This window comes from Rattus norvegicus, chromosome 9 (genome assembly GCF_021556685.1).
Source record: "Rattus norvegicus strain SHRSP/BbbUtx chromosome 9, alternate assembly SHRSP_T2T, whole genome shotgun sequence".
NCBI classification, from domain to species: domain Eukaryota; kingdom Metazoa; phylum Chordata; class Mammalia; order Rodentia; family Muridae; genus Rattus; species Rattus norvegicus.
Genome location: NC_141542.1, coordinates 41196210 through 41209611, shown reverse-complemented (window position 1 = coordinate 41209611; position 13402 = coordinate 41196210).

Here is a 13402-nt window from a genome sequence, read left to right as displayed (position 1 = left end):
GGCTTCTAGGGGTACAAAGGAGGGAGCTCAGATTAGGAAGAAGAGGTGGAGGAGAAAATCAAACAAACTTTGACGAATGTCACAGTGAAACCCAATTTGTTGTAAACTGATCGAAAATTTAGAAAAGGGGGTTGGTGAGATGAATCAGTGCGTTTGAGTAAAGGTATTACTGCATAGTCTTGTGACTTGAGTTCAATCCTTGAGACCCACAAAAAAGGCCAACAGAGAGAACCAACTCCACAAATTTACTCTCTGATCTCCACACACATACTTCATGGCATGTATGTAGCCAAACACATGTACAGATACACACAAACACATACTATAGTAACAAGTCAATTAATTCTTTCAATTAGGAAAAAAGATACAGACAATAAGTTATTGAGTTGACAATTAAGATTAACTGTCATGGATGAAATTATGGATTCAAGGTGTTTGATTTATCACTTCACATTTTTGTAACAAAGGGGGGATCTACGTTCTTAAGTTCCATGAAGGTCTTTACAGTTGGGGGGGTTGGTCTTTTGCCTTTGTTTTTTTGCTTTTGTTTTTCATAGTTGGAGAATTATGTTGAAGTTTATATGGATACATGGCTGGATGACTGTATAGTTAGATAGTTAATGGAGAAATCTATCCACTGGTTTTCTAACGGGTTCTCTATTTCTGTTCTCATTAAGGAATGTGGGAGGCAGTCGGTGGGTTGTTCTTACTCTAAGCCAAATGTATTCTGTCTGATTATCTTTGCCCAGCATAGTTAGCCAAGGTAAAGACCTCCAGACAGAAAATCCTGCCTTAAAGGTAGCATTTCACATTGACTTATAGGAAGAAGGAAAGTGAACAATTAAGTGAGCTCTAATTATGGTTTTTTAAATTTTAAAGTTGCAAATAATGCTGGCCAAGGTTCGATTTAGTAGACTGAGAAGCACACCTCATGAAATGTCCCAAGCCCATCTTCTGTCTCATCCTGTTAATCTCATGGATAGCATGGGCATCTACTGAGAGAATCTGTGTGAAGGAATTTTCTACACTAAATATTTTTTGCCATACAAATAATGGGGGAACAGATTTCGGTGTGTAGGATAATTTTTGCCCTTGGAGAAACAAATAATTGTGTATAAGTGAACCCTGGGGTTAACTCTCAGATGTGTGAGTGACAGTAACTTCCTCTTTTATGGGAAAGGACTGAGATAAGGTCTGAGAGCACTTTTCCCGGGGATCAAGGAAGCAGGGGCGTGAGCTGCTGCTGCCTCTGATTTGCTGCCTGTTAGTTTCGTCTTTAGGACGGACGTTCTGGCAAACTCAGACTCGGAAAGGAGACCCTACTCATGGCTGGAGACCCTTCCCAAATTCACCCACTGTGCTGACTAATTTTATGTCCACTTGGTACAGGTTAGAGTCATCTGAGAGGCCGGAACCTCAGCTGAGAGAACGCCTCAGGTAAGATTGGGCTCCAGGTGAGCCTGTGGAGCACTGGTTTAATTAGTGAGGATGTGGAAGGGCCCGCCCAGCCCACTGTGGGTAAGGTCAGACCTAGGCTCGCTCTCCCAGATTCCATAAGGAAGTAGACTGTAAAAGCCATGAAAAAAAGGCCAGCAAGCAGCGTTCATTTCTCCAGGTTCCAGTCTTGCCTGAGTTCCTTCAGTGGTGAATCACAAGGCTTTTGATCACGGTGTTTCATCACAGCCATAGAAACCCTGACTAAGATACCCACAAAATGAAGGTCCCATTGTAGCAAAAATATTTTAAACAATCCCATTTGTGGGGCTACTCTCTGCCTTTGACCATTTATGTCCCCCCAGATGAAAGACAGCTAGACAGCCAGACACACACACACACACACACACACACACACACACACACACACACACACACAGCCTCTATGTTTTTAAATATGCCTTAAGCAGTACAATCGCTGGGCAGCTGCCTTATGCTCTATGCTGTTAGAATCTACCTTACCATTGATAACTACAAAGTATCACTTACTATTTACTCTGTTCTATCTTGCCCGATCTTAATAATTGGCAAGCCTGTTAATTAATTGCCATTGGCTTCGTAATTTAAAAAGCAACCATTTTTGTCTTGTTAGGGCTTTCGATGTATTTCTGTTCTTCTCTGTATGTTCTGGTACATATCAAATCTCTGTTTCAAAACTATGCTTCAGATCTCTTTCTGGATAGGTGGTGAGACTTTTTGAGTGGCCACGTCTATGTGCTGCTGTTTTCTCTTGAATGGAAGTAGAGCAAAAAAATAGGTCATGTTAGTTTAGATTTTGCTACTCAGTACCTTTAACATCTTTCTGCGACAACCCCCACAGAGTCATAGCTGAAATAGGCCTTGCAGATCGCGTAATTAAGTGGCCTCATTTTGTAGATGAAATGGCCCATAAATGATTAGCTTATTTATTTAAGGGTACTCAGCACCTTCTGGTACAGATAGAACAAGAACCCCACATTCCTCAGTCTGAGCAGGTGCTTTATGGATCACAGTTGGTAGAGCAAGGTCCCAACATGTCTCTACCCAGGCCACATTCCAGACCTTCTAGGACAGAGGCTCTCAGCTTTCCTAATGGTGTAACACTTTAACCCAGTTCCTCATGTTGTGGTAACTCCCAACAGTCAAACTACTTTTGTTGCTACCTCATAACTGTAATTTTGTTTCTGTTATGAATCGCAATGTAAATATATCCGTGTTTTCTGCTTATCTTGGGAGACCCTGTGAAAGCATTGTCTGATCCCACAGGTCAGAGTCCATCATTCTAGGGTATTTTTTTTCTAGCTACTGAGAAGAAGAATATATCCCTTTCTTCAAGGCTTTATAGGAAACAATCTTCCTCATATCAGTGACATTTGATAATATATTTTCATGACTCTAGATTTAAAATCAATATCTTTGAATAAAGCATGCTTTTTAAACCTTGCAATTCATAAGTTTCCTTTGCAAGCATATTTTTCTAGGATGACATTCTTTTTTCCCCCCCTTTCAAACCCTATTATAAACATCTCTCTCTCTTCTTTTTTTCCTAGACATATTTTTAACAGCAGGGCTTGCTCTTAGGAATTTAATTATTCATTTGCATGCATGTGAAGTGCCACGACTCTTATTGCGCGAGGTATATCCTGAGTATCAAGAGAAGAAAAAATAAGTTGCATCTGCTATAAAACCCGCTGAATGGATCACAGGCAATTTAAACTAAATGCTCACAGCCAGCCATAACCTCGTGTAACCTTGAGGGATAGGTTCAGGGAACAGAGGATGCTGGGAAGGAGAAGGAACTCACATGCTGATATATGGTAGCTCTCTTCCACCTGCCCTTCTTGCACATTTCACCCCATCTGCCTGGGATCATCAAGTCCCGGGGAAGTCCCATCCCTCTGGCAATAGTAGCTAATTTTAATGTGAAGAAGTAGCACTAAAGCTTTACGAGTTTTGTACAGAGAAGTTAAATGAACACCTACCATCTACCATAACTGAAAGCAGGCAAAACTGAAGCAAGTGGATTGACAAAGAGGAAACCTGTCCGGTGTTATTTAACCAAGGAGAAAAGCAAATCTGCTGTAAAGCAGAATTGACAAAGATACATTCATGAGGTATTAATGAAGACATCTGGACCCCACAGGACCTTGTTCCAACTGCTGCGTGTGTCAGAGCATAGGTGGAACGCTGCCACGGAGGCCAAAAAGAACGAACTGAAAATGGAAACCAAAGGGAACAAATGGCTTTTGTACCTCTTCAGAGTACGTTCCTTGTGGCAGCGGAGTCCACATCACCTGTATTTCTTCATAGCATTTGCTACACTCTAAAGCACTGCCTTTGCCTGTCCGTTTTTAAGTCCTGATGCTGTCCCTTACTAAATCATGGAGCAAGCACAACCGGGTACCATGCACAAAATGCTTAGGAGACCTCCAGTGGTTAGACCAGTGAAGAGGGGATTGGTTTGGATTCCCCTTGGAGTTGTTCTTAGCATCATTCCCAGCTCAGTACAGAACCTTGAGAGATACTATTTGGCGAAGTCTACAGGTTCAGCGGCCTCTCTGAAGCAGCACTCGTCCAGGTGTATCTGAAAGGCAACTCAAGATGGCGGTCATCTGCACTTACCCAAGTTAAAGATATTTAGAGAGGATAGGGCCCTTTGTTTGAAAGTTCTCAAGGAGATGTTCTCAGCTCCTGGTGTATCTCTCAACACCTCCCCCAGGATGGCTCTGTTTATCAAATGAAGGGGGTAGCTCACATGGTACTTATGCATAGATGATCCTTAGAGTTTCCTTTATAAAAAAAATTCTTTTTACTATTTTTTTTTTAATTCTGTGTATGCTACGGGTATGGGCACTTGAGTGCATGGGTCCATGGAGGCAAGAGGCCTCAAATCCCCTCAGGTCTGGAATTTCAAACAGTTGGGAGCCATTCAGTGTTGGTGCTGGGAGCTGAATCTGGGCTCTCCACTAGGGCCGAAAGTGGTCTTGACTACAGAGCTATTTGTCCAGCTCCACCCTTGGATTTTCTGTACCGTGCCAGCATTCTGTGTTGGCCTCAGGAGTGCTCTGTTAGTTGAAAAAGAGGGAAAGCTAAATAGCAGAAGTATCACAGAGGAAGGGAGTGTCTTGCCCCCACTGTCTCTGCTTTACCCCATTCTATAGAGGTAACCCTGCTTTCAAATCCTCTTGCTTTAGAAATCTGTACGTAACCTTTAAGAGCTTCCTTGAAGCTTCCAGCAAGTACAGTTAGTCATGACTTGACTAGCTGAACAGTCCTGGGTAGCACGATTTGGTTTTCTTCTTTGACGGAACACATAGCTTCCAGAGTGGCACGGATAGGGAGCAGACATGAGCTTAGCCTAGTAAACTCTGGCCATCAGAGAAGTCATAGATTTAACAGACAGTTCTCATTCTGTCACCCCTGTGGTGAGATTCTAAGACCAGTCTCTCTTTTTCCTCTTTTAAATGCTATTTGTTTTTATTTGCATGAATTTGGGTTGCTGTTTTTCTGCATGAGCACCATATGTGTTCAGGTGCCCTCAGAGGCCAGAAGAGGGTGTCACATCCCCTGGAACTAAAGTTAAAACATTTGTCATGAGCAGCCTCATGCAAGCGATGGGTACTTAACCTGAGTCTTCTGCGAGAGTAGCAAACGCTCTTAACTGCTGAGCCACATCTCTAGTCCCTCCTTTTCATTAAAAATTATCTGAGAAATTTGATTGTTTATATGCACGGGCATGGGGGTGCAGAGATGAATCCAGTTACCTGCTCAGGCGAGAAGAGGGCGTTGGATCCTCTGGAACTAGAATTACAGGCAGAGAACCCTCCTGACGCGCATGCTTGGAACGGAAGTCGAGTTCTGCAAGAGCAACTCTTAATTGCTGAGACATCTCTCCAGTCTGCAATTTTTTTTTCCTTTTTCCTTTGAAGGAGTCTTACCAGGCTCTCTCTAGAAAGCTAGGACTTAGCTTTCCTTATATTCTCTTCTGCCTCCTATTGCCTTGGTTCAGTGTTGGGCACGTGGATGTTTTAGGTAGTTTTCCGTCTCTTCAGTGACATTTCCTTTTGAGCCCGTTTTTAAGATCACTTACCTTGGTTTTGTTTGAGATGATGATTCCAGGCAATTCCCATTGCTTATGTGACAGCAGGCGAGTTTTCCTTGGCAGGACATCGGTCTGTGCACCCTGTGTCTCCATAGATCATGAGATGCCAGATGAGAGAGAGGCCTGATCGTAAGCATTAACTATGAGGAAGCTTGAGGTTATCCAAATAGCAGGAAGGATGACTTCTCTTTGAAGGCCAGGCATTCAAATGCACCTTAAGCTTCCCCAGATGTTCACTTAAATTCTTCGCAAAAGCAGCCTCTTGTTTTATCTCGGGATAAAATGTCCCCCACTCTGTTATTAGAACCAGTGTTGCCAAGAAACGGAGTATGAAGACTGGGCTGGGAAATCTGGAGTCTGTGGCGTTTCCTTATGCAGGTTGCCATTAGACCCATGCCTACCCCATTTCAACTCCATCCTTTTTGTTTTGCAGCCGCAGAGAACTTGCATGTATTCAAAAACGTATGTGCATTGAAGAAGCTAGCTTGAAGAACTTCGAGTGACAGAATAGACAACTTAGGTGGGAAAAAAGAAAACTGGGTTAGTTTGAATGTTGCTCCTAGTTAAGGCCCTGGCAACAGTTTGTGAAATATGAGTTGTACAGACCCAGGCTGAGGAATGAGTAAATCTGAGTTGCTGAAAGAGGAGAGACGCCTCATACTGTTGAAAATAAGAATTTTGAGTCGTAAATGCAGGCGTAAAGACATAAGCATGGTGAGTTATCGTGGTGGGGCCTGGGTTTAAAAAAAAATTGGATTGGGATCAACAGAATATTACATAGCTATTACCGACAAACATCATGTTCAACTCTGGAACTGTAAGAAACGTAGAGCCCACTTAGTCAGGCCCTTTATTGCACCGAGGGAAAGATGAGACATAAAGAGGTTAGTGACATCAACCTTTAAGCCTTATCTTAATCCCACCAAGCCCATTAGACTGTAAGTGCAGGCAGCCCGGAATCATTTTACGGCGTCCCCGCTCCAGGCTTCCTCATTACACGTCTGATTCATTTCCAAGGACGAAAGTGTAAATGTGCTTCTAGGATGTTGACTTCAATAATTTATGGAAGACTGTAAACACATTTCAGCACATTTAGGAAGCAAATTCTCCTTAATTTTTTTCCTATGGCACAGTCTCTAAACCATTTCCACTCGTTTAAAATCCCTCGTGGTCAATGGTTTTGCCGTCCCCGCGTTGCTCACCAGTTTTGGAAGGGATCCGAATGCTGCTCACCTCACCAGGCAATCTCGTGTAAGGAATACCTTCCTATTACTTTCGTCTATTTTTTGGATTTCCCAAATCTATTTCCTGTGGTTGGTCAGAGCTCTTAATATCATTTTTCTCATAGACTACCATGCCATCCATCAGCATTGATATCAAGCCTTTACACTTATATCTCTCTCAAGTACACAGATCCTCAGTACCTTCAGCCCTTCCTAGGGCAAGTTCCTACTTTAACCGTGTCACCGTAATACTGGGACTATGGTACGTTCTTGTTTTCTACACATGGATCAATCTTAATAAATAGATTTTTAGTAATGTAACCTTAGGAATCATCTCATGGTTTTTTTTCTTTTTCCACTTCCTGTCTTGACTTTTTCCTTTTCCCTTCTTCATTGGTCTGTAAATATATTCCTAGCATCTGGGTTCTGTTTGTCGTTTTCCTTATATGTGCCATCAGTACAATAAAGCCAATGCAATTATTTCCTAGGATAATTTAATAGAACGTTAGTGCTGGAGGAAAACAAAGATACTCAGCTGGAGGCTTGATTCTCCCTGACAACATGCAAACATTTATGCTAACCTCATTTCCTCACTGGCTACCTCGCATGTGTTTCCTAGACACACAACTCAATGTTTAGAAATTGTTTCTTATACTGAGCAAAATACAGTGTCAAATTGCTTCCTGACCCACCTCAACACCCAAGCTCCTATTGGCTTTCTTTCCTTAGTATTTAACATACTGATCCATCAACTATGTTATCAGCGCACCTTGCTTTATAATTTCAAACTTCCGTTTATTAAATATGATAGCATTATTATTTCTTTCACAAATTAGGTTTGCAGACGAAGTTATTTATATATTACCACAGCCTTTTAAGATTTTCATTTCACAGAGATGTGACTCTGTGTTAGGAATAACCTGAGAGTTTTGATGGAAAAGGAGAGCAGTAGCCTCATATAAATAAACACCGTCAGGATTTTCTAAGTCAGCATGTGAGATTCATTTCTGCCACAGAAATAACTGCCAATTCAGTAGCTTAGGCAACACAAATTTATTTCCTTATAGATCTGTGGTCAGAGAATTTTCACAATTCTTTTTTTTTATTAACTTGAGTATTTCTTATATACATTTCGAGTGTTATTCCCTTTCCCGGTTTCCGGGCAAACATCCCCTCCCCCCTCCCCTTCCTTATGGGTGTTCCCCTCCCAACCCTCCCCCCCTTGCGGCCCTCCCCCCAAAAATCTAGTTCACTGGGGGTTCAGTCTTAGCAGGACCCAGGGCTTCCCCTTCCACTGGTGCTCTTACTAGGATATTCATTGCTACCTATGAGGTCAGAGTCCAGGGTCAGTCCATGTATAGTCTTTAGGTAGTGGCTTAGTCCCTGGAAGCTCTGGTTGCTTGGCATTGTTGTACATATGGGGTCTCGAGCCCCTACAAGCTCTTCCAGTTCTTTATCTGATTACTTCAACGGGGGTCCTATTCTCAATTCAGTGGTTTGCTGCTGGCATACGCCTCTGTGTTTGCTATATTCTGGCTGTGTCTGTCGGGAGAGATCTACATCCGGCTCCTGTCGGCCTGCACTTCTTTGCTTCATCCATCTTGTCTAATTGGATGGCTGCATATGTATGGGCCACATGTGGGGCAGGCTTGAATGGGTGTTCCTTCTGTCTCTGTTTTAATCTTTGCCTCTCTATTCCCTGCCAATGGTATTCTTGTTCCCCTTTTAAAGAAGGAGTGAAGCATTCACATTTTGAACATCCGTCCTGAGTTTCATTTGTTCTAGGCATCTAGGGTAATTCAAGCATTTGGGCTAATAGCCACTTATCAATGAGTGCATACCATGTGTGTTTTTCTGTGATTGGGTTACCTCACTCAGGATCATATTTTCCAGTTCCGACCATTTGCCTACGAATTTCATAAAGTCATTGTTTTTGATAGCTGAGTAATATTCCATTGTGTATATGTACCATATTTTCTGTATCCATTCCTCTGTTGAAGGTCATCTGGGTTCTTTCCAGCTTCTGGCTATTATAAATAAGGCTGCGATGAACATAGTGGAGCACGTGTCTTTTTTACATGTTGGGGCATCTTTTGGGTATATGCCCAAGAGAGGTATAGCTGGATCCTCAGGTAGTTCAATGTCCAATTTTCTGAGGAACCTCCAGACTGATTTCCAGAATGGTTTTACCAGTCTGCACTCCCACCAACAATGGAGGAGTGTTCCTCTTTCTCTGCATCCTTGCCAGCATCTCCTGTCACCTGAGTTTTTGATCTTAGCCATTCTCACTGGTGTGAGGTGAAATCTCAGGGTTGTTTTGTTTTGCATTTCCCTTATGACTAAAGATGTTGAACATTTCTTTACGTGTTTCTCAGCCATTCGGAATTCCTCTGCTGTGAATTCTTTGTTTAGCTCTGAACCCCATTTTTTTAATAGGGTTATTTGTCTCCCTGCGGTCTAACTTCTTGAGTTCTTTGTATATTTTGGATATAAGGCCTCTATCTGTTGTAGGATTGGTAAAGATCTTTTCCCAATCTGTTGGTTGCCGTTTTGTCCTAACCACAGTGTCCTTTGCCTTACAGAAGCTTTGCAGTTTTATGAGATCCCATTTGTCGATTCTTGATCTTAGAGCATAAGCCATTGGTGTTTTGTTCAGGAAATTTTTTCCAGTGCCCATGTGTTCCAGATGCTTCCCTAGTTTTTCTTCTATTAGTTTGAGTGTATCTGGTTTGATGTGGAGGTCCTTGATCCACTTGGACTTAAGCTTTGTACAGGGTGATAAGCATGGATCGATCTGCATTCTTCTACATGTTGACCTCCAGTTGAACCAGCACCATTTGCTAAAAATGCTATCTTTTTTCCATTTGATGGTTTTTGCTCCTTTGTCAAAAATCAAATGCCCATAGGTGTGTGGGTTCGTTTCTGGGTCTTCAATTCTGTTCCACTGGTCTATCTGTCTGTCTCTGTACCAATACCATGCAGTTTTTATCACTATTGCTCTGTAATACTACTTGAGTTCAGGGATAGTGATTCCCCCTGAAGTCCTTCTATTGTTGAGAATAGTTTTAGCTATCCTGGGTTTTTTGTTATTCCAGATGAATTTGCAAATTGTTCTGTCTAACTCTTTGAAGAATTGGATTGGTATTTTGATGGGGATTGCATTGAATCTGTAGATCGCTTTTGGTAAAATGGCCATTTTTACTATATTAATCCTGCCAATCCATGTGCATGGGAGATCTTTCCATCTTCTGAGGATTTCTTCAATTTCTTTCTTCAGTGTCTTGAAGTTCTTATTGTACAAATCTTTTACTTGCTTGGTTAAAGTCACACCGAGGTACTTTATATTATTTGGGTCTATTATGAAGGGTGTCGTTTCCCTAATTTCTTTCTCGGCTTGTTTCTCTTTTGTGTAGAGGAAGGCAACTGATTTATTTGAGTTAATTTTATACCCAGCCACTTTGCTGAAGTTGTTTATCGGCTTTAGTAGTTCTCTGGTGGAACTTTTGGGATCACTTAAATATACTATCATATCATCTGCAAATAGTGATATTTTGACTTCTTCTTTTCCGATCTGTATCCCCTTGACCTCCTTTTGTTGTCGGATTGCTCTGGCTAGAACTTCAAGAACTATATTGAATAAGTAGGGAGAGAGTGGGCAGCCTTGTCTAGTCCCTGATTTTAGTGGGATTGCTTCAAGTTTCTCTCCATTTAGTTTAATGTTAGCAACTGGTTTTCTGTATATGGCTTTTACTATGTTTAGGTATGGGCCTTGAATTCCTATTCTTTCCAGGACTTTTATCATGAAGGGGTGTTGAATTTTGTCAAATGCTTTCTCAGCATCTAATGAAATGATCATGTGGTTTTGTTCTTTCAGTTTGGTTATGTAATAGATCACGTTGATGGTTTTCCGTATATTAAACCATCCCTGCATGCCTGGGATGAAGCCTACTTGATCATGGTGGATGATTGTTTTGATGTGCTCTTGGATTCAGTTTTCCAGAATTTTATTGAGTATTTTTGCGTCGATATTCATAAGGGAAATTGGTCTGAAGTTCTCTTTCTTTGTTGTGTCTTTATGTGGTTTAGGTATAAGAGTAATTGTGGCTTCATAGAAGGAATTTGGTAGTGATCCATCTGTTTCAATTTTGTGGAATAGTTTGGATAGTATTGGTATGAGGTCTTCTATGAAGGTCTGATAGAATTCTGCACTAAACCCGTCTGGACCTGGGCTCTTTTTGGTTGGGAGAACTTTAAGGACTGCTTCTATTTCCTTAGGAGTTATGGGGTTGTTTAACTGGTTTATCTGTTCCTGATTTAACTTCGGTACCTGGTATCTGTCTAGGAAATTGTCCATTTCCTGAAGATTTTCAAGTTTTGTTGAATATAGGCTTTTATAGTAAGATCTGATGATTTTTTGAATTTCCTCTGAATCTGTAGTTATGTCTCCCTTTTCATTTTTGATTTTGTTAATTTGGACACACTCTCTTTGTCCTCTCGTTAGTCTGGCTAAGGGTTGATCTATCTTGTTGATTTTCTCAAAGAACCAACTTTTGGTTCTGTTGATTCTTTCTATGGTCCTTTTTGTTTCTACTTGGTTGATTTCAGCTCTGAGTTTGATTATTTCCTGCCTTCTACTCCTCCTGGGTGTATTTGCTTCTTTTTGTTCTAGAGCTTTTAGGTGTGCTGTCAAGCTGCTGACATATGCTCCCTCCTGTTTCTTTCTGTCGTCACTCAGAGCTATGAGTTTTCCTCTTAGCACAGCTTTCATTGTGTCCCATAAGTTTGGGTATGTTGTACCTTCATTTTCATTAAATTTTAAGAAGTCTTTAATTTCTTTCTTTATTTCTTCCTTGACCAGATTATCGTTGAGTAGAGCATTGTTCAACTTCCACATATATGTGGGCGTTCTTCCCTTATTGTTATTGAAAACCAGCTTTAGGCCGTGGTGGTCTGATAGCACGCATGGGATTATTTCTATCTTTCTGTACCAATTATATGGTCAATTTTGGAGAAAGTACCATGAGGAGCTGAGAAGAAGGTATATCCTTTTGCTTTAGGATAGAATGTTCTATAAATATCTGTTAAGTCCATTTGGCTCATGACTTCTCTTAGTCTGTCTACGTCTCTGTTCAATTTCTGTTTCCATGATCTGTCCATTGATGAGAGTGGGGTGTTGAAATCTCCTACTATTATTGTGTGAGGTGCAATGTGTGTTTTGAGCTTTAGTAAGCTCATACATTTACGTATCTAGGTGCCCTTGTATTTGGGGCATAGATATTTAGGATTGAGAGTTCATCTTGATGGATTTTTCCTTTGATGAATATGAAGTGTCCTTCCTTATCTTTTTTGATGAATTTTAGTTGAAAATTGATTTTATTTGATATTAGAATGGCTACTTCAGCTTGCTTCTTCCGACCATTTGCTTGGAAAGTTGTTTTCCAGCCTTTCACTCTGAGGTAGTGTCTGTCTTTGTCTCTGAGGTGTGTTTCCTGTAGGCAGCAGAATGCAGGGTCCTCGTTGTGTATCCAGTCTGTTAATCTATGTCTTTTTATTGGGGAGTTGAAGCCATTGATGTTGAGAGATATTAAGGAATAGTGATTATTGCTTCCTGTTATATTCATATTTGGATATGAGGTTATGTTTGTGTGCTTTTCTTCTCTTTGTTTTGTTGCCAAGACGATTAGTTTCTTGCTTCTTCTAGGGTATAGCTTGCCTCCTTATGTTGGGCTTTACCATTTATTATCCTTTGTAGTGCTGGATTTGTAGAAAGATATTGTGTAAATTTGGTTTTGTCATGGAATATCTTGGTTTCTCCATCTTTGTTAATTGAGAGTTTTGCAGGATACAGTAACCTGGGCTGGCATTTGTGTTCTCTTAGTGTCTGTATGACATCTGTCCAGGATCTTCTGGCTTTCATAGTTTCTGGCGAAAAGTCTGGTGTAATTCTGATAGGTCTGCCTTTATATGTTACTTGACCTTCTCCCCTTACTGCTTTTAATATTCTTTCTTTATTTTGTGTGTTTGGTGTTTTGACTATTATGTGACGGGAGGTGTTTCTTTTCTGGTCCAATCTATTTGGAGTTCTGTAGGCTTCTTGTATGCTAAGGGTATCTCTTTTTTTAGGTTAGGGAAGTTTTCTTCTATGATTTTGTTGAAGATATTTACTGGTCCTTTGAGCTGGGAGTCTTCACTCTCTTCTATACCTATTATCCTTAGGTTTGATCTTCTCATTGAGTCCTGGATTTCCTGTATGTTTTGGACCAGTAGCTTTTTCCGCTTTACATTAGCTTTGACAGTTGAGTCAATGAATTCTATGGAATCTTCTGCTCCTGAGATTCTCTCTTCCATCTCTTGTATTCTGTTGGTGAAGCTTGTATCTACAGCTCCTTGTCTCTTCTTTTGGTTTTCTATATCCAGGGTTGTTTCCATGTGTTCTTTCTTGATTGCTTCTATTTCCAGTTTTAATCCCTTCAACTGTTTGATTGTGTTTTCCTGGAATTCTTTCAGGGATTTTTGTGACTCCTCTCTATGGGCTTCTACTTGTTTATTTATGATTTCCTGGAATTCTTTCAGGGATTTTTGTGATTCCTCTCTGTAAGCTTCT